Source organism: Ricinus communis, chromosome 9 (genome assembly GCF_019578655.1).
Source record: "Ricinus communis isolate WT05 ecotype wild-type chromosome 9, ASM1957865v1, whole genome shotgun sequence".
NCBI classification, from domain to species: Eukaryota; Viridiplantae; Streptophyta; class Magnoliopsida; order Malpighiales; family Euphorbiaceae; genus Ricinus; species Ricinus communis.
The window spans coordinates 16214765-16235276 of record NC_063264.1 but is presented as its reverse complement, the minus strand read 5'-3'; the positions used below and the strand labels follow the sequence as shown (position 1 = coordinate 16235276).

Below are 20512 nucleotides of genomic sequence, written 5' to 3'. Positions count from 1 at the left end.
AGTTTGTCTCCAAATGTCTGACATGTCAGCAGGTTAAATTAGAGCATCAGAAGCCGTTTGGTTTACTGCAGCCGCTTCCTATACTAGAGTGGAAATGGGAAAGGATTACTATGGATTTTGTATTAGGTTTACCCAAGACTTTTGCTGGTTATGACTCCATCTGGGTAATTGTGGATCGATTGACTAAGTTAGCGCATTTTCTTCCGGTAAAGACTACCTACTCTGTAGCTAAGTATGCAAGAGTGTATCTGGAAAGGATTGTCACTTCACGTCCCGGTTTCCATAGTGTCCGGCAATGCGAATTTACTTCAAGGTTTTGGAAAAAGTTGCAAGAGGAACTTGGTACCAGGTTAGACTTCAGTACGGCCTTCCATCCTCAGACGGACGGACAATCAGAAAGGACTATTCAGACCTTAGAGGATATGCTTCAGATGTGCGTGATAGACTTTGGTGGTCAATGGGATTGGTATCTCATTGGTGGTCGCGTGTAATACTTATCATGCAAGTATCAAAATGGCACCTTTCGAGGCCTTGTATGGTCGGAAGTGTAGATCCCCCGTATGTTGGGAAGAAGTTGGTGAACGGAAGTTAGCAGGATCGGAATTGGTTCAGATCACTTCAGAAAAGATTTCGGTTATTCGCGAGCGACTGAAGACAGCTTTTAGTAGGCAGAAAAGTTATGCGGATCCAAAGCGGAAGCACGTGGAATTCAGTGTTGGGGAATATGTATTCTTGAAGGTGTCTCCTATGCGTGGTGTGTTGCGGTTCGGCAAGAAGGGCAAATTGGCACCTTGTTATGTGGGACCCTTTGAGATTATTGGCAGAATTGGAGATGTGGCATACAAACTAGACTTGCCACCGAACTTCTCGCACGTGCATCCGGTATTCCACATATCGATGTTAAGAAAGTATATTTCGCATCTTCAGATGTGTTACAACCACAAAATGTGGAAGTTGGTGAAGATTTGACTTACGAGGAGCGGCCGATCGTGGATACTCAAGTTCGCCAGCTGCGCTCTAAAATTATTCCGATGGTCAAAGTTTTGTGGCGGAATCATTTGTCTCAAGAGTGTACCTGGGAAACCGAGCAGGAAATGAGAAGCATCTACCCTCATTTATTTCAATCCTAAGTGGGCCATGGTTTAAAATTCGAGGTCGAATTTTTTTCTAAGGGGGGTAGAATGTAACACCCTTAGTTGTAATAATAATAGTTATATATATATATATATATATATATATATATTTAAAAAAAAAAATCTCTCCTGTTTCTCCTCCCCCTCCTCCTTTTCCTTCCTCCCTTCCTTCCCCTTCACTCCCCTACATTCCTTTCACCCTTCTCCCTCTCCCCGCCTTCTCCCGTCAGCCACGCCTTCCCTCCTCCTTCCTTTCCGCTGACACCGAAGGACGAAGAGGTCGCCATCGTCGATTCGGCCTCCTGTCCTTTCCGCAAACCGACGCCAGAATCGGACTCCCATCCCCAAAACCACGGAAGCAACCCTCCTTCGTCGGAAAATCCTTGCCGGCCTTGGGAAGTGTCGCGTGAGTAGCGACTTTCCGGCCCCGATCCGCCAGCCTTAGGCCACTTTCCCGGCCAAAACTCTTGTACTTCCCGGACTCCCCGCAACTTGAGCTTCGTAGGGCGCCCGGATTTGAATTCGACACTGTTGGTAGGACCGGCTTACGAACCCCGGTGTTTTCGGGCCTTGAAATATTTCAATTTTTAACTCGGTATAATTTTATTAGACTCGAAAAATTTTGTTATAATATTAGAAAGTTATTGTGGCTATTAATTGCTTGTGTTGGGTAGTTTAAAAATAAATCAAATTAAATTGTTTGGATTGTGGTGTTTTGGAGTCGGGAAAATATTAATGCGATTCTTGTGGCCCGGCTCCTGTTATTAAATTCCAGCATGTTTGATATGTTTTTGGCAGTCCTGGACCCGTTTTACGGGGGTAAATATCCGTAATTTAGGGAGGTTCTGTCAAATTTCGTAGAATCCCTCGAGTCCAATTTAATTCTAGGCGGTCGACCTTAGGGTCTAAGTTTAGGAAGAATTTTCGAATGTCTATTAATTGTATGTCTTTTGTTATTAGATAATTCAGCCTTCCTTGACTCCACCCGAGGCGTGGAACGCATCAAATCATGAGTTAAAGTCATTTAATCTTTGCGCTATTGCTAGTCCGATTTTAATATGCTATTTAGAATTTGTGCTTAATATGATTATTAGTATCGTAAAATAAATGATTTCACTTGATTATTAATATTTGAAATAATATAAATATTATTATTAGTATGTTATAATAAGACAAACGTTATTATTTTTCCCTCACAAATTGCACGTTGTTTTATCTTAAATCTTTAATCTTTATTTCCGATATGTGTTGGATGAGTTCATCGGATAATGATATTTATTATATGTGATGATTGCGAATTGGGAAATGTGGCTTGTAGAACATGCCACTTTGATGGGTTACATCGGACGCGTCTTGCCGGTAATGATCATGGACATGTAATAAGATATTTATGGGTTTTCTCTGGTCGAGCATGGCTCTCTGGGCTGATTTGTGTAAATTGCCGGAGGTAAGGTCCCTAGTCGAGCATTGCTCTCGGGGCGCCAGTCTTATTGGATTAAGAGAGCCGAATGGCTACTAGATTTCTTATTTGGATACTTAAGTGACCAGACTGGAGGTAAGGTCCCTGGTCGAGCATTGCTCTCGGGGCGCCAGTCTTATTGGATTAAAAGAGCCGAATGGCTACTAGATTTCTTATTTGGATACTTAAGTGACCAGACTGAATGTAAGGTCCCTGGTCGAGCATTGCTCTCGGGGCGCCAGTCTTATTTGGATTAAGAGAGCCAAAATGGCTGTTAGAATTTGGGGTTAGGGTTCTACTTAGCCACACATCCCGTGAAAGTAAAAATGTCTTTATTTATTTACACTCTCTTCTTTTATCATTTTATTATTATGGTGTATGATTATATATTATGATTGCAATTATATTCAGAAATTGGTATATTGTTCTGAATAATTAATATATCATGTGAAGGTTGCAATAGTCCTTAAATTATTTGATTTTGACTCACTCTCGAGACTGACAGTCTCAGTTATAATTTTTTTCAGGTGATAGTTAAAGACATTCGCCAACGCACATTTGACAGTCCGACTTCTTCTTCTTCGGACTTTTGTAATTATCTTGTACTTCTATACTTGTCATTTTTACTCTAGAGTATCCGCAGTAGGAAATTTTAAAATTTATATAACATTCTGACTCCTGTTGGTAGTATGGTGATTTATTATGCAAGACAATTATGACTACTTTATATTTGGTTAATTGTATATATGGATTTGCGGGTTGGTAAGGCTTACTACGGGTTTCGGTGACCTTAAGCCTACCCATTCCCTAGTGCCGGTCACGGGGCCCCAAAGTGGGTCGTGACAGTTGTGGATAGGTTTAGTAAAATGGCTCACTTTATCCCTTGCCATAAAAGTGATGATGCTGTCCATATTGCTGATTTGTTTCTTAGAGAAGTTGTGCGTTTGCATGGAGTACCTAAGACCATTGTTAGTGATAGAGATATTAAATGACAATGCCTACAAGATTGATTTGAAAGGTGAGTATAATGTGAGTGGTACATTTAATGTAGCTGATTTGAGTCCTTTTTATGTAGGTGATGAACTTGATTCGAGGACGAATCATCCTAAAGAAGGAGGGAATGATATGGACATGGCCAAGCTTAAAGATGGACTTGATGGAGAGGACAACAAGAAAACCAAAGATAAAGCTAAGGATCCATTGAGCATGCTACAAGGCCCAATTACAAGGTCAAGGTCCAAGAAGCTACAAGAAGCCTTAATTGGCTATATGCAAGATCGGGCTAGTCAAGGAAGCCCAATTGGTCATGCTAGGATAGGCCTAAGTAAAGAAACATTTGAATGGGCTTTATTTAATGTTTTGCAAGTCCAAATACATGAAGACTAATGTGGGCTAATATTTGGGCTGAAATCTCTTCTTTAAGTTCAGAACAATGTTATTGCCTATTTTTCTTATGTGGCAGTTAGGGTTAATAGTTTTACTAGGGTTTATTATGTTAGGTGGCTATAAAAACGCCCCTTAAGTTGTGTTTTGGGAATTCAAATTTTGATAAAATTATAGTAGTTGTTTCCTTTGCATATTTGCTTAAATTCTTGAATTCTTGTTGAATGCATAAACCACTTATCAAGGAATTGATCTATCCTTGTGGCGTGTTAAGGGTTAGGGTTTAAAGAACTTAGTTTTCTTTAGGTTCTGATCTTGATCAACCATACCTTGCAATCTGATTTAAGCAGTTTTTGGGTTTTAAAACTCAATTTGTTCTTGGGTTTCTAAGATAGTAATTCACGGGTTCATAATCATTAGGGTTCGTGGTTCTAATCCTTGGAGGTTCTTAACAAATAATCAATTTCAAATCACTTTAAGACGAGGTGCACGTTCATATGAAGATAAATTACATGCAACTCTGAAAAATTTGAACCAAATTATATCGTTTGGATGAGCATTTAAAAACAACGACTACACGATTTGTGGTGAAGCTCTTACATCAATAAATCATTGTTAATTTTTCTTTTCTTTTTGCTCTCTAGTCAAATCTAAAATTACTTTATCTAGATATTATTCACATTAGACCTAACACCATTCTTCTTGCCATCATTGTAGCAAGAGCCCTATTTGTCATATACATCAAAATTTATGCTACAATAAGTCAATTTCCACAATAAACTTTATTATTGACTCAATTTACAGAATTTTTTAAATTAAATAAAAGAAAAGATTATTGTTTGGGTCGATAAAAGACAATTGTAACTTTGAGCAAAAAGATAAGTCATATATAAATTGAAAAAAAATGATTAAAATTAAAATTTCAGGTAAAGAAAATATTGCTCAACTAATAAAAAAAATTAATTAAAACAAAACATTTTCAAATAAAATAACTAATTATAAACTCATGCATATAGTCAATATTCGATAAATATCTAATAAAATTTTTAAAAGATATAAAAAATATAAATAGTGTAAAAGATCATTAAATGTAATAAAAAACATACGGTAAAAGGACTGATACATATACTACTCCTAAGAATTTTTTATCGTCAATTATGGACGATTAGTAATTATAGAGTTCTAAAATTTACACCAAATGAGTGAATAAAGGAGACTGATTGCGAGAAGCCCCTCTGAACAATACACTGTTGCAACTTTTACCATAGTTTCCATTATTGATGTTATTACATACTCTATTTTGTTAATACCAGATAAAGTAAAAAAAATTTAGATTTAAAATACAATCTTACTCGTAATAAAAAACAAGTCATCAAGTCATATAAAATCAATCAAATACCAGATAAAATATTTCTCAAATTTAGTTTTATTTTAATTGTATTAAACTTTCCTCTTTAATTTTTCTATTACTTTTTTCAAAGTTCTTATTTATTAGTCGTTTTAATAATTTCTAAATATTTTTAAGCATAGCTATTATAAAATAAAAAAATAAGTTATTAAATAATTTTTATTAAAATAAAGAAAAGATAATAATTTTATTTTAAAAATTGATTATAAATATTATTTCATATTATGAATCATGTCGGAAAAGACAATATAAAAATAGAAATAACTAAAATACTTTAAAAGAATAATATAAAATTAATATGAATATTTTATTAAATAAAATAAATAATTTAATATAAAAAGATAATTTAAAGACAAACTAGAAAGTTATTTTCTTTATTGGAGAAAACAAGAAAAGTAGATAATTTTATTATGCATAAAATGATATTTTTATGTCAAAAATAAGTTTTACAGTTGAATGTGATCCATTTTAAGAACAAATGCCTACCAATTAAATATAAAGTATTTTTTATTTATTTTTATTTACAATCTCACTTTAGGTGGGGATAATTTTTCATCGACTAATATAGAAATCTTTTTACAATTTTCGAAATTACTTATAAAAATATAAATACAAATACACTGCAACCTAATTAGGAAAAAAAGACTTCCCTAATTATTCCTTATTAGAAAAGATTTTACCTTTGGAACGAGTAATATTAAGCGTCCATTTTCAGAAGAGCATCCAAAACCTTCTTTTCCCTTTTCCTTTCACCCAATTGTGAAACCCACTGATCAGAATCCTGCGATTCTCCTAGGGCTGAAATCCTCAATTTCAGTATTAATCAAAATGTCTTTCTTCCGTTCCTTGTTTCTGTGATGCTATTTGATTTCTGATTCTTCTGTGGATTGAAATGAAAATATAGTTCTTACTGGGGAAATGGGTTTATTCTCAAGCACTTGACATTGCTGTAGCAGTCATAGAACGAAGAGAAGAAAAGAGTAACTCTAGGCTTTCTAAATCTAGCATCTCGTTTCGTAGTTCCTAGTGCTTATTCTTCAATGGGTTTAATGTGCGATCAATTTCTTTAATTTCGGCTTTCTATTGGCAAGATAAAATTATATATTTTTGTCTTTTTGTTTGTTTTTCCAATTGTTAGAGCTTTTCATTTGTTATTCTTGAAAAAGATACAGGAGAATGCCCTTTTCATTTGTTACACATTAGGCACTCTTCTTTTGTTCGATTCAATTTCGTGAAAAAATAAATATTAAGAAGAAATTGTAGTTCAAAAGCGCCATGATAAGAGCCTGGAGAACTGTTGATGTTAATACAGTTCAGCGACATCGTTTCTTCATTTGATAATGACGACTCTAACGCTTCCTCACATATGTAATCCTTCTCATGGTACAATTTTTTCTCGGTCCTAAAGTTCCTAAATTTAAAATTAATATCTGAGTTTTCTCTTTCTTCATTTAGCAAATAAAACCATGCCGCAATGTCGACATGGAGGAGACGTGCAATTTAATCACACAACTCATGTCTAAGGTGATACCCAAAATTATCTTTTATTATTACTCTGTCAACTAAATTGCAACTAAATTTGTTAATTTTTTTATTTTAATTTTTCAGATTTCAGCTTCTTTTCTAGATGAAGCGTTGCTCTTATGTTCTGCATTGGCTGCGGCTCAGGCAGCCCCAGTTGAAGATAAAGATATGCATTTTCCCTCCTGCCAATGCTTGAAACTTGTGTATCTTTATGCTAATTGTTTATTCAGTGCCTAAGGTGATATCAAAAATTCTGTCAATTCAATTGTTTGACTTTATTTTAATTTTAATTTTAATTTTATATATTTTAGATTTCAACTTCTTTTCTAAAGGAAGCGCTGCTCTTATTTAAATTAAATATTGGAAAAGGAAAATGGGGTTTTAGGTTGCATTTTTATTGTTTATTTATTCTTTAACAGATTTTTATTGGCCATTGTGTTTGAATAAATGTGTGTCTTTGTATATATAGAGGGAGAGATTATATATTTAAAATGATAAGTGCTATGATTTCATTTTCCTCATAAGTTGTTCAAATGTTATATGAACTGCTTGTGATAATAATGAATTGCTTGCTTTTAGTCTAGAAGTGCTTTGTTATTCTAAACAATTGTTGCTTCCTGTTTATTGAATTTGATGTGATTGTTTGTGCTTGTATCATTCTGATACTAATTAATCGTCAAAGAAAATGTTGCCACTATCCAAAGAGGCTAATTGGATAGCGAAAGTGGGGACGTCTCGGCGTCCAAGAGGATCAGATTCCTTGATAAGTCCGATATTTAGAGAATTATGGTCCATTAGAGTTTGAAATGAACCTATAAATAAAGTATGTATCTATATTGCTTTGAACATATTGTAAGCATTGAAAAGATGATTGAAACTGTTTTTAAAATGGCGTTGTCATTTTCTCTAAGTTTTGAACTTGAGCCTTGTGTCTAATGGTCTTTCAGTAGTCTGCATATGTACCGAGTCGCACGTGTTCACTCATGCATCATCAATTCACATGTCAAATACATCAAGTAGCATATTGGTTGTCGGTCTCGAACATAATGATGCGAGTTTAAAACATACTAAAATAGATTTTGCTAAAGAATTATCAAAGTATTTGAATGGTTCGAACAAGATCCACAATGGACCAAAGTTCTCTATATGTTTGACATTCGAACAAGAGTTAGATTGCACTCGAGACGTCACAATAAACTGTAAGGATTCAGCCCTGGTGCTTGCAAGTGCATAATGATATGACTACTTTTCGTGAAATGTATGTGATTGCTCAATGAGGTTTTAAATAATAATTATTGTGTATCGCAGATGAGTGGATGCTTCATGTTATTCTGACAATATGTTGATATGATTTTGAGTCGAGTTTCTCATTTGAAAATGTTTTAAGACTTGTATGTTAGCTCAGTTTAAAATATTTTGAGGTGTATGATTGTAAACCTAGTTTTCAAATAATGGAACCATTTATGTCCTAATTCTCTTTTCTTGATACATATTCTCTACAACTTTTACTATTCACCATACTCTTACTTTGGTTATCTCTTTTTATGTCTATGGTAAAGGCTTCTTTGATTAAATCCAACTCCATAGCTCTCCTGGCTATGCTTTAAGCTTACTTAAGATACTAACTTCTTGTTGACAGGCTTGAGTTGGGTTTAGTAATTTTGGGCATATATGTGATATTATGATTGGATTGGAAATTGATGCTTGTTAAATTTGGTCCATGTTTGAAGATTAAACTCGAAGTACACAAGGATTGGGTCGGCAAAAGGGATATTGAAGGCTGTTTAGAGTTTAAATTGGAGAACTGATGATGAGTTTGAAGCTATCAACTCTAAGAATTACATTGTTTGAGGATGATTCTTTGGCTAATTATAACTTCCTTATTTTCTTATTTTGTTCACTATCTTCATTTTTATTTCTAAGGTTAGTACTTCAACCTCATCTCTGCATAATTCAGTAACTATTTTTTAATTTTATTTAGTTGCATGAAGTGAGTAAGGGCTTTGGGTTACTTTAAATGATGATTATTGACCGTGTTTAATTTATGTTTATGGCTTAATTGTTGTATTACGGCATGAGATGTTAGATTGGTGCTATGCCAAATTATGTGAACCTTAGGTTGGTCCTTTTTTAGTGTGAACTTGATTGGAGTTTTGGATTTCTGTCCGCTGTGTGACAGTCCACTTGTTTGAGCATTATCTAGAGTTCCACAACTCCAAATGAGGCAAAATATGAACCTATAGAAACTTTGATCCGTCCTCTAAAACTATTTATTTTGTGGAAGTCCTAATTCTGCTGTTTTGGAAGTCAAATTGAGTATTATATTTTCATGGTCAATCTGGCCTGACAGATTGACCTATCTACGTTGTTTTATTTAATCCTCCTTATTCGCAAGACCAATTGGAAATGAAGCTAGACTTAATGTCCTTGTGATTAGTAGAGAAGAGCCTCATAAATCTGTCATAGATGACAGTTTGTTGATTGTGTGTAAATAGTAGTTTTAGATGATTAATTGCTTGAGAAAATCTATTTTTTTGATGTCATGTGATTAGTAGGTGATATATTTGTTGATACATCGCTGGTGGGAGCTTTGGTTTGGTAGTTAAGGATTGATTTTAATATTTGTTTGCTAAGTCCTGAATTATGTTCTAAGTCTTTTCTTGACAGTCAAATTTGAAAATTCATACACTGGATTCTATGACACATGAAGGGTTGATTTTTGGGTATTGTTGTTTCCCCGTCTATGTAGTTTATGTGTATAAAAGGGCACTTTGTCCAACGGCCGGATCTTGACTTATGGCCATTTTTCTAGAGACTACCCGGAGAGAATTTTGTAAACTAGAATTAGGAATCTTCCTTGTTTCTTTGGATTGCTTTCTAGTTTGGAAAATTGCAATTACCCCTTAATTCAATTAATATCTAAGAGGCTTCGATACAAGAATTTATGGGATTTAAGCCCTTAGTTTAAGTTGAAAGTGGCGCCTGATTTAGTCTGATATAATCTGATTAGATCTTTTATTATTTCATTATTTTTTATATCAATTTCATAATACTTTATTTAAAACTTGCCATCAACATAAAGGAAAGTGTATTTTTAAAAATTCTTATGTTAAGACTAATTTCCAGGTTATGTCACTTATAGATTCTTATGTTGAATGAACACAGCAATAGAGTACACCCTCCCCTCCATGATTTATCCAATTATAACACTTTCTTCTTTTATGATGCACATTGATAAAGTTTATTTGTTATACAATTTGAAACATAGTTCTGCATCTATAAAAAAGAAAAGCAAAGCATAATGTTGTTGGTTTTTAACATATCATTTTAGTTATGCAATTTACTGATATTTTACTCTTCTTTCTGTAACCTGACATCAAACGGGATGAAGTGTAGCTTTCCCTTGTCATCCTCTGGGTTCTGGTTTGACTCTTGCAGCTGCGAAGGCAAGGAATTTTGTACTGAAGAATTCACATTGATTTTAGATGGTGCTTGGTTGGGGTCCACGGACCAAGTCGCATTTGATTAGATGCTAAAATTTTGGCACATAACCCTTATCTAGTCTTTGCATAGTGAATCTATTATTATCAACCATAAGCCTATGGGAGATTTTTGTATTGTTTATTTCAAGTATTTGCCTATATGTTTAGGAACTAAGTCTTGAAGCTAGAACTCCTGTCGGGACTTCACTGATTGATGCTCATGCTGGTGATGTGGGGATCATGGAGAGTGTTCCTCTTCCTGATGCAGATTTTGATGTTAAAGGTATTATTTCATTTGAAATGAGACACGGATCCCTAACCTTTATTATGTGTTAAGTCCTGTGACAAAGAAAAAATATTTCCTTTCTTATAAACAGTGTCTTCATAGAGTATGATAAGGAAGCAATATATTACCGTATGACTTTAGTCTGTGGTACTGCTACTTGTCATATGGCTGTATTACAGAGCAAGCCATTCATTTCTGGGGTTTGGGGACCATTTTGGTCAGGTAACATCTGTAATTTTTAATATCATCTTGCTTACTAAAAACAGCATGTGCAATTCTATGGCAGGCTATCACTTTGGAATACCAATGAACTTGTTATAATTAAATGACTTTAACACCCAAACGAGCACACATGCAGACATATTATCATACTCTTATCAAAAGTCGGCTTTTATCTATCCACAATAATATATTGCTGAACTTAATCTAAAGGCCTTCTATTCTTTTGATTTATGCAACGATGACCCCATGGAGGGTGGGCAAAGTGCTACTGGTGCATTATTAGATTACATCATAGAAAACCATCTTGCTTCTCCTTGCCTCACAAACCATGCTGCTTCTCAAAGTAGGATATCAGTTTCAGCATATATGGTTTTAATTAAATTATATCTTTACGTAGTACTGCGGCTTAAGTGATTCCTGAAGTTGTTAAAGGCACACTTAGGGTGCAAGGTGCATGAAGCACAAGCCCTAGCAACTCAAACGCTAAAAGGTGGGTGATGTAGGCTCGCGTCTGTAACATTTTAGTTTAAAACTGTTTTTTCCCTTTTCTTTAACTGTTTCCTCATCTATGAAGGTCCCATGCATAGCAAATTAAAATAAAACAACTACAAGAAAGAAAGAAGTCCATGTTGCTTTAGATAAGATACAAATTGTTTACATGAGGGGGATAAGACGTTGCTGCTGTAATTATTCTACATCACACAACTAGGTCTTTTCTCTATCTCTCTCTCCTAATTTTGCAAGTCACGTCTCTCAAACATACACCTAAGTATACGCCTTTAATAACTATGTTTGATCCTATATTACTTATCTTTGTCTTCCAGACATTTCGTTGTTCGAACTATTGAACAATAATTTGAGGACTATAATGTGGAAGAATCAAACTACTATTTACACATAATCAACAAACTGTCATCTATGACAGATTTATGAGGCTCTTCTCTACTAATTACAAGGACATTAAGTCTAGCTTCATTTCCAATTGGTCTTGTGAACAAGGAGGATTAAATAAAACAATGTAGATAGGTCAATCTGTTAGGCCAGATTGACCATGAAAATCTAATACTCAATTTGACTTCCAAAACAGCAGAATTAGGACTTTCACAAAATAAATAGTTTTAGAGTATGATAAGGAAGCAATATATTATCGTATGACTTTAGTCTGTGGTACTTCTACTTGTCATATGGCTGTATTACAGAGTAAGTTGTTCATTCCTGGGGTTTGGGGACCATTTTGGTCAGGTGACATCTGTAATTTTTAATATCATCTTGCTTACTGAAAAACAGCATGTGCAATTCTGTGGCAGGCTATCACTTTGTTATAATTAAATGACTTTTAACACCCAAATGAGCACACATGCAGACATATTATCATACTCTTATCAAAAGTCGGCTTTAATCTGTCCACAATAATATATTGATGAACTTAATCTAAAGGCCTTCTATTCTTTTGATTTATGCAGCGATGACCCTATAGAGGGTGGGCAAAGTGCTACTGGTGCATTATTAGATTACATTATAGAAAACCATCTTGCTTCTCCTTGCCTCGCAAACCTTGCTGCTTCTCAAAGTAGGATATGAGTTCCGGCATATACAGTTTTAATTAAATTATATTTTTACGCAGTACTATGCCTTAAGTGATTCCGAAGTTGTTAAAGGCACACCTGGGGTGCAAGGTGCACGAAGCACAAGCCCTAGCACCTCCAACGCTAAAAGGTGGGTGATGTAGGCTCGCGTCTGTAACATTTTAGTAATGCAATTCCATTTAGTCAATTCTCGTGTTTTCTAATGATTTTTTTTTATTTGTTAGTGGAAATGGTTTTCTCGTTTCCCTTTTTTTCTGTTTATAATTATTATTTGAAAAAAAAAATATTAATGTCCTTATACATATAGTCTTTGTAACAGGTGCTTTTTGAAATTTTAGGGTTTACTTTTAATTCACAGGTTTTTTAGTGTATCACTTGTTATATTCTTTGTTTTATAGCATTCTTCAGCTGGTGGAATTTCAACATTTAGAACCAAGGTGCTATAGCATGACTTCTAAGATGAGACATTGTGGTTTTCTAATATCTTTTTCCTACTTTTCTTCATTATTCTCTAAAATTTGATTATTTTAATTTATGAGTTTAAATTTAATGTGTAGGGTACAGTTTCCATATTCACCGAACTAAAGGAGGATCTAAATGTTGATGTTAGTCAAACTGATTGACATGGCATCTTAAAAAGAATTGTGGTTGTCTTAATCTGCATTTAACATTGGTTGTCACATTCAGTCAGGTTCAAGATTGTTTGGGTTCATAGGTGCTGGTGCTACACTTGGACAGCTTTTTGGATCATTGTTTGCCACAGGAATGGCTTGGTTGGGCCATGTATGTAAGCTTTTTCAATCATATGATGTAAAGCTTCCACATTTTTATTTATCTTATGTTGCTTTAAACCATGGGCTGGTTCTTTGCAGTTCTACTTTTATTTGCGGCTTTGTTGATGGAACTTGCAGCACAGGCATCGAAAGGAATTAAGAAAGATATGTCCGAACTTCCTGAAGAATTATCTCCTATAAGGTCATCTATCTTTTTGTATTTCTTTGCTTCATGTACTATGTGTTAATTGCTATAAGTTGAATATTTGTATAGTTGGGAGTTGCCATAGGCACTGATCCATTTATGTGATTTGCTCTGGAATGAGTACCTACTGTTGAGATTAACAAATTACAAGTAGTTGCTAAAAGCATCTTGATAGCTGCAGATGAGATTGTGTATTGTATCATATTTATATAATAGAAGACATGTCAATGCATGCACACATGAATGAGCCATGGCTTGCGTCTAGTGATTAGTTGTATAGTCTATCCGTCCACATGTAGGTCAAGTCCTAGATGCATCTGAAGTCTTTCCTTCAATAACATATGGTGAAATGATCATGAATTTTATTTCAATTCCTGTAGTTCTATTTAATACCTTTTATTTTTCTTCTCTCTGTCTTTCTTGTTTCCCAGCATAGAGTTGTCTTTTGGTCTTGAAGAATGCATTTGGACAGTCTTGACCATCTATGAACTCTTGCACTAGTCAATTTGATATGTATGATAAATGTGCTTCTCATATTACTTTGTGCAAGATTAATTGGTACAATTGGCCGAATGTTATTCTTCAAGGAAACTTCTTTGAAGAGGACGTGTAAATCGATTTTCATAACTGAAATTTTACATTTTTTTGCTGGTAGATCCTAACTTCTGTGAATGACTGTTTGCTTATAGGTACAGAAAGGCTGATCCCGATGAGCAAAGTAAGACTGATGACAAAACAGAAGCATCTTTGAAAATACTTTCTCCAAAGTCACCTACATCTAGAATGAAGCCTCAGCTTTCAAGCATCTTGGATGGAGTTTGGCTTATACTATCTTTAACTTATTTATTGTATGTGGCCTTATTCCTCTGCCTGAGTGCAGTCGTCTCATCATTCTTCTATTTTCAGGTAAAATAAACTTTTTGTTCGACTGAATAGCTAGGAAATATGAGTTGTACAAGAATGGAGAACTATCGAGATTATATTTTTCCTTCACAATCCATTCATTTGTTCACCAGGAAAACAAGGGGAGATAAAATGAGAGAAAAATGCTAAGAAGGGCTCACTATAAACGTTATATTATTACTTAGTTTCTTATGCGCTAAATTTTAGGGCACTTGGCAGGCAAGGGTAAGAAACTAACCATATTGAAATGGTATGGAAAATAGTTGTTTCCCAAAACAAAATGTTATACCAACTATAATGTCGGATGCGTTACAATTAACATACTTCTATGCTCAGACTCCAGTACAATTAAAATTCATATTTGGGAATCGTTGCTTTTGGTTACAATCAACACTCAGTTGATTCGAGTTTGATTTGTTGCCTTTGGGGCCTTGGCAGGTTTCTCCCTTTTGGTTGTGGCATCTTATTTACATGCTTTTGCTTGGATAATGTACAATGCTTGTCCTCTAACTGTTGATTTCCTTCTCTTCATCTTTGCAAGTGTAGAAAGTGACTGTAATTGCCATGACTGTTACAAGTTCTGTTGGCAGAAGAAGATTGTTTGCCCAGATAAATAGCTTCATTGTTGTTTTTATCCTTGCTGGACAACTTACTCTAACGGTATGCTATTGTGTAATGAGTTCTTTACAATAGAAGACATGTCATTTTTGTTAATGGTGCAGTCTTGAGTCTTTAACTAATTATTCGCTTTTGGAATGAAAAGTACAAACACCAACTTTTAATTTGGAGTCGTATCCTTAAGGTCATGGCAGTGATAGATGCCATAGTAAAGCTCAAATTTCCTCATAGCTTGTGTTGTGGTTAATGGAATCAATGTGTTTTCATTAGTTATATCTACTTGAAAGAAAACTTTCTTCTTCAAAATAATGGCTGCTTACCAGAAGGCAATTATTATATAAGGTGTAATAATGATCTAAAAAATGTTCACTATGATAAGCATACGGGTTTTGTTGACTTAATTTGAAAATAATGTCCTTTTATTATTATTCCCACTTGGTGCTAGTAATTATGCACGCATATATGGGAGTCAAAGTTAATCTTATCATGATATTTTAAGAGAAATAATACTTCAGAAGCTTGATTCCAGATTGTGGAAGTTACTATCATGCTCTGGCAGCTTACAAAAAAAGAAGAAGAAGAAAAGCTATGGGATAAATTTCGTTATTCCTTAGTTTTCCAGGGGCTAAGTCGTATTATTATAGTTCATCTCTTTATTCCACTTATCACAACACATACAGGGGCGCATCCTTACTATTGCTGGGGTTACTACAGCTATATGCTCGACTCCAGTTGTTGCCTTTCTAAATTGTTGTTGCTGTTTGGCCAACATGGGTATCTGTTGCCATCTGTGAGGCATTAAGGAAGGTTTGTCACAATTGCTGATTTCTCTTTGTTCCTTCATTGGCCTTTTATTTTTACCAGTAGTAGAGGCAAACTGTGTTGGTCAAGAAAGTTAAAGGTCACTCTGGGATCTTACGGTTCCTTTTTTCTTTACTTTGCAGGTGCTAACTTATATGGTGACCAGGCCTGGAAGAGAACTTCTGTTTACTGTTGTTTCACAGGAAAAGAAATATAAAGCAAAGGTTTGCAAACCTTTCCCGTTCTGAATGTCACGTTTAAGTGAATCAGCAACAGTGTCATCTGTACTATTCCCCACCCACCATTTTTATCCTCATTCTATTTTATATATTTGTGGAATTGTAACCCATCACAGAGACGGCCTTGAAACTCCTTTATGCATGGATGAATAGTGCTTCTATTTTCTAACTAATGCCAAGACATATCATGCTACATACTTTATATATGCACTGATTCATCAGGTGTCTTATGTTGTATTACTGCTAGGTAGAATAGTTGGAGTATCAAAACTTCATGGTCTTATGGTGCTGCAGATGTGCATAGATGTAATAGTTCAACGGCTTGGAGATGCTATAGCAGCTGGAATGTACAAACTATTATTTAGCACTCTTCATAGAAGGACCTCAACTGTCTCCCTTTATGCTTTCCCAGTACGTATAATTATATTGTCTTTATACTCCTATTCCATACTAACCGTCTCTTTTTGAAATAAAAAAATTTCCAATTATCTGCCATTGTTTTTTCCCTTTTCTTTAACTGTTTCCTTATCTATGAAGGTTTCATGCATACCAAATTAAAATAAAACAACTACAAGAAAGAAAGAAGCCCATATTGCTTTAGATAAGATACAAATTGTCTACATGAGGGGGATAAAACGTTGTTGCTATAATTATTCTACATCACACAACTAGGTCTCTTCTCTATCTCTCTCTCCTAATTTTTATCTATTTTCTTTGTCTCCATCTTCTATGTTCTTGTTCACTCCAATTTTACCTTTATTTTTTCTTTCAACCAGATAGGTCCTCCTTTTCTCCATTCTCTACACAGCCTTTTTTTTTTTTTCTTTCCTCTCTTCTCTACTTTTGTACATGTCCTTCCCGAATTTAATGGAAACAGGTAAATGATTAGTGAAGATAAGGCCTTTTCAGGATATAATGTCCAATTTTTTATATTAATCATTGAGCTGTTAATAAATTATATTTTTAATAAATTCAACAATAATATAAATTTAATTTATAATTTAATATTTAATGATTCATAAAATATTTCAAAATAATTCTAAATTTTATATTATATACCATTTGTATTTAAAAGCATACCATTTTCAGCATTTTTGCAGAAAATATATACCATTTCTCTGGATTTTATATTTCCCTGCAATTTTCAGTTTTGATTTTCGAATTTCAACTTAAAACCATTTAACTACTACCAACATCCTAAGATAACATTGATTTATCAATTAAAACTCAATTTTAACCAAAACAATCAAAGATCTACCTGAAAAAAATTGAGATTGTTGTTACTCGATCTATATTTTAACGAAAAAAATGAAAATTTCAGATCTGATTATTTTCCATTTAATGATTGACTTTCATTTTAAAATCATTATAGAAAGTAATATTAATAGGCAAATGGAAGAAAAAGGATGAGAGTCTAGTGTTTGGCTAACGTGAAAAGAGAAAAATAGAAAAGCTGTTTGAGAAGATGAGAATAGAAGTATTGAAAGAATTAGAAATGAAATAGATATGTTGTCCAGTACTTTTAAAATAAAATCTCTAATTTATAGTATATTTAAAAGAAATTTTTTTTTACAGTATAAATGATATATTTAGCTTTTTCTTCTCGAGTATTTGTGAAAGAATCCTTTGTTTATTTTGTTACCCTCTTATTCTAAGCCCATATATAAGATATTTTGGGTTTTAGTGTTTTCTCTTACATGAATTATATCTATAGGAGTCATTATAATGTACTATAGATATACGGTACCAAATAAATCTATAAATATTAATATTATTAATAAGTCCAATCCAATATATTTGATTGGATATGGAAAAATAGATGTAGTTGAATTTTAAAAAATATTATAGTATACGTTCATATTTCTCCTCTTTGTATGTCTAAATAGTATTATTTTCAAAAATTAAAATATTTTATTTTTTAATTATTTTAAACAAATTCCACATGAGATAATTCAATATAAATTAGAAACCCTATGCTTAGTAGTCTCTGATGTAGTAACTAAATACAGACCACTTAGAGACTACAATTATTTGGTAGCTAAAGTTAGAGACCAGAATGTTAGCAACCAATACTATGTGGTCTCTAAATAGTAACCATTTTAGTGACCACACATAAGTGGTCTCTACATAGCTACCACCGCACGTGGTCGCTAAGTGGAAGCTAATTGTTCTCCGAGTGGTCTCTCCGTTAGTGCATTAGCAACCAAAAAGAGACCAGGTAGATACCGCTTTTAGGGTAGCTGATTAAAGACTACTTTGTGTGATTGCTATTTTCATTAGCAACGAAGATTTTTAGCGACCATCATCTATGGTCTCTAAGTGGTTGTTGCTATTTGGCTTTAACAACCACTTGGAGACTATAACTGGTAGTCTCTAGGCTGCTGTTTTTTGTAGTGTAAAAGGCTGAACTCATAGGATAAACAAAGAAAATTAGAAAGGCTTGTGAAAAGAAGTTGTCAACAAAATAGAGGTATTGACAGATAACTTGTGAGTGGAGATGAGATGCATGTAAGCTGAAAGAAAACTTTGGGAGATAGTAGTGGAGCTGAGGGAAAAGGGTTTTTCATGTGACAGATTTTGCTGCCATGCTATGAATAAATATCATACAACCAGAAAAAGGAAACAAATATGATCAATATGAATGTCTAATACAAGTAATCTTATGCTATAACTAATATATCCACTACCATGTAGTAGTTGAGTCCGTGATCAAAAGAACCCTTTTGCATTTTAACAACTGCCTATGATGCTTTTGTCTATAATATATTATCATCAGCATGAATGCTAATCCAATTAACCTTATGCCATAACTAGTTTAAGAATCTAATTGGATTCTCTTTTACTAATCAAGTTTTATGACTGGATCGATTAACACTAAAGATTAATGAGCATAAATTTTATGAATGAACTAATTTCAAAAAGTAAAAAAAAAGGGAAATTATAATTTAAATGATCCTGAATAGTTTTGATATTGATGCTTATTGGCTTAAAATCTACAACATCGTTTCTCTTTTCATATAAATAAAAAGTCATCAAATTCTTTCGGGAAAGAAAACAAGAAAAGAGACAGTTGAACTATAATATATATATCAGAATATCACAAATGAAGACAAAGAAAAAAGAAAAAAGGGTACAATTATCTACCAGAATTAGTCGCCTGATAAGACAATATTGTCCAAGTTACACCCAAAAACCAAAAATTTCAGTAGAATTTAGTAATGAGGAAATCCAGCAGGAAGGTGGCACTACTAAGTTGAGGTGGCCTTTTCCAGGGTCTCGCTGCCTGAATTTCCTTTTTCTCTCTTTTCTTTTTTCTTAATTTTGTTTCTAAAGTTGCCTGAATTCTTCTTAGTATAGAAAATGGACAGCCATCATCAGAGTCTCTTAAGCGGCAAGCACTTAACCTATTCAAGAATGTGTTTAATATAATATACAATTAAAATATAATATAAAATAACGAGTCATCAGAAGCTTGGACCATCTCATCGGTTTTTGGCAATGTTTCCAGCTGTTCCCAGCTTCTCACCAAGTACCCACATGCCAAGGAAGCTCCCAAGTGCACTTCTCTTCTGTATCCTTTTTACAGGTGGGATGCTTATTTAAACAGCTGAATTTTTATCATTTATTCGGTTAATATGTTAATTTTTAATTTAATCTAATAGATATTTTAATATTATATTTTATATTATTTAATTATTTAAATCTTTAAATTTTATTTTTTGATAATATTTAAATATTTATTAGTATTACAGATAAAAATATTAAATTAAATTATTTATCAAAAAATACTTAAATATTAAAATACATAAATTGAACTATCTATTAAATTATATAAAAGAGTATAATATTAAAGTGACAAAATGAATAAATTTAAAAATACAAATATATATATTTAACCTTTAAAATAAAATCCATTAAACTGTTAGATACATAAAAGTGTTAATTAGTAACAATTATTATCTACTAATTAGAAGAAATAATTAATTCTGTATAACTAAAAAAATTTATATCTATTATCATTATATATTTGTAAGGACTTTTTTCATACTAGTTTAATTTTAAATATTTATTATTTATATGTTACTATATATATCTCTAATCTTCAACTAAAAATTAAGTTTAAAGAATATGATAAAATATTAATTTATTTAGGTATACTCCAAGAAAAAATAATATGTTATTAATTATTGAAAAGTAAAAATATTAAATTATGCCATAAAATACAGTTATTTTAAGACAATTCTATTAAATGTTGGAATCTATTAATTATTGATATCAATTTAAAGAAGTTTTAATGTACTTTGTATAATTAACCGATATATTTAATAATATTTTAGTAATATTTTACATGATAATATCGTTTATTTGCAAAAACAAAAATTCAAATTCAATTTCTTATTCCGCATTAAGAAGTTATTGTCTTTATAAAAAAAGAAGTGGATATATGTCACACATGTGTGACAGTCTAATGCAAAAGGGTAAAGCAAAAG

At 33.1% G+C, this 20512-nt stretch overlaps 1 non-coding gene across 1 annotated transcript; it reads left to right on the top strand.

The window, feature by feature from the left end:
- Positions 1–513: 513 nt before the first annotated feature.
- On the top strand, positions 514–16517 carry LOC8280833. Its single transcript, XR_007217502.1, has 16 exons — positions 514–882; positions 6992–7110; positions 10346–10421; positions 10558–10672; positions 10855–10897; positions 12361–12467; positions 12533–12613; positions 12892–12920; positions 13041–13088; positions 13171–13270; positions 13356–13458; positions 14157–14367; positions 14911–15024; positions 15663–15789; positions 15927–16007; positions 16317–16517. It is a non-coding gene; the product is annotated as an uncharacterized LOC8280833 (transcript).
- The last annotated feature ends 3995 nt before the right edge of the window (positions 16518–20512 follow it).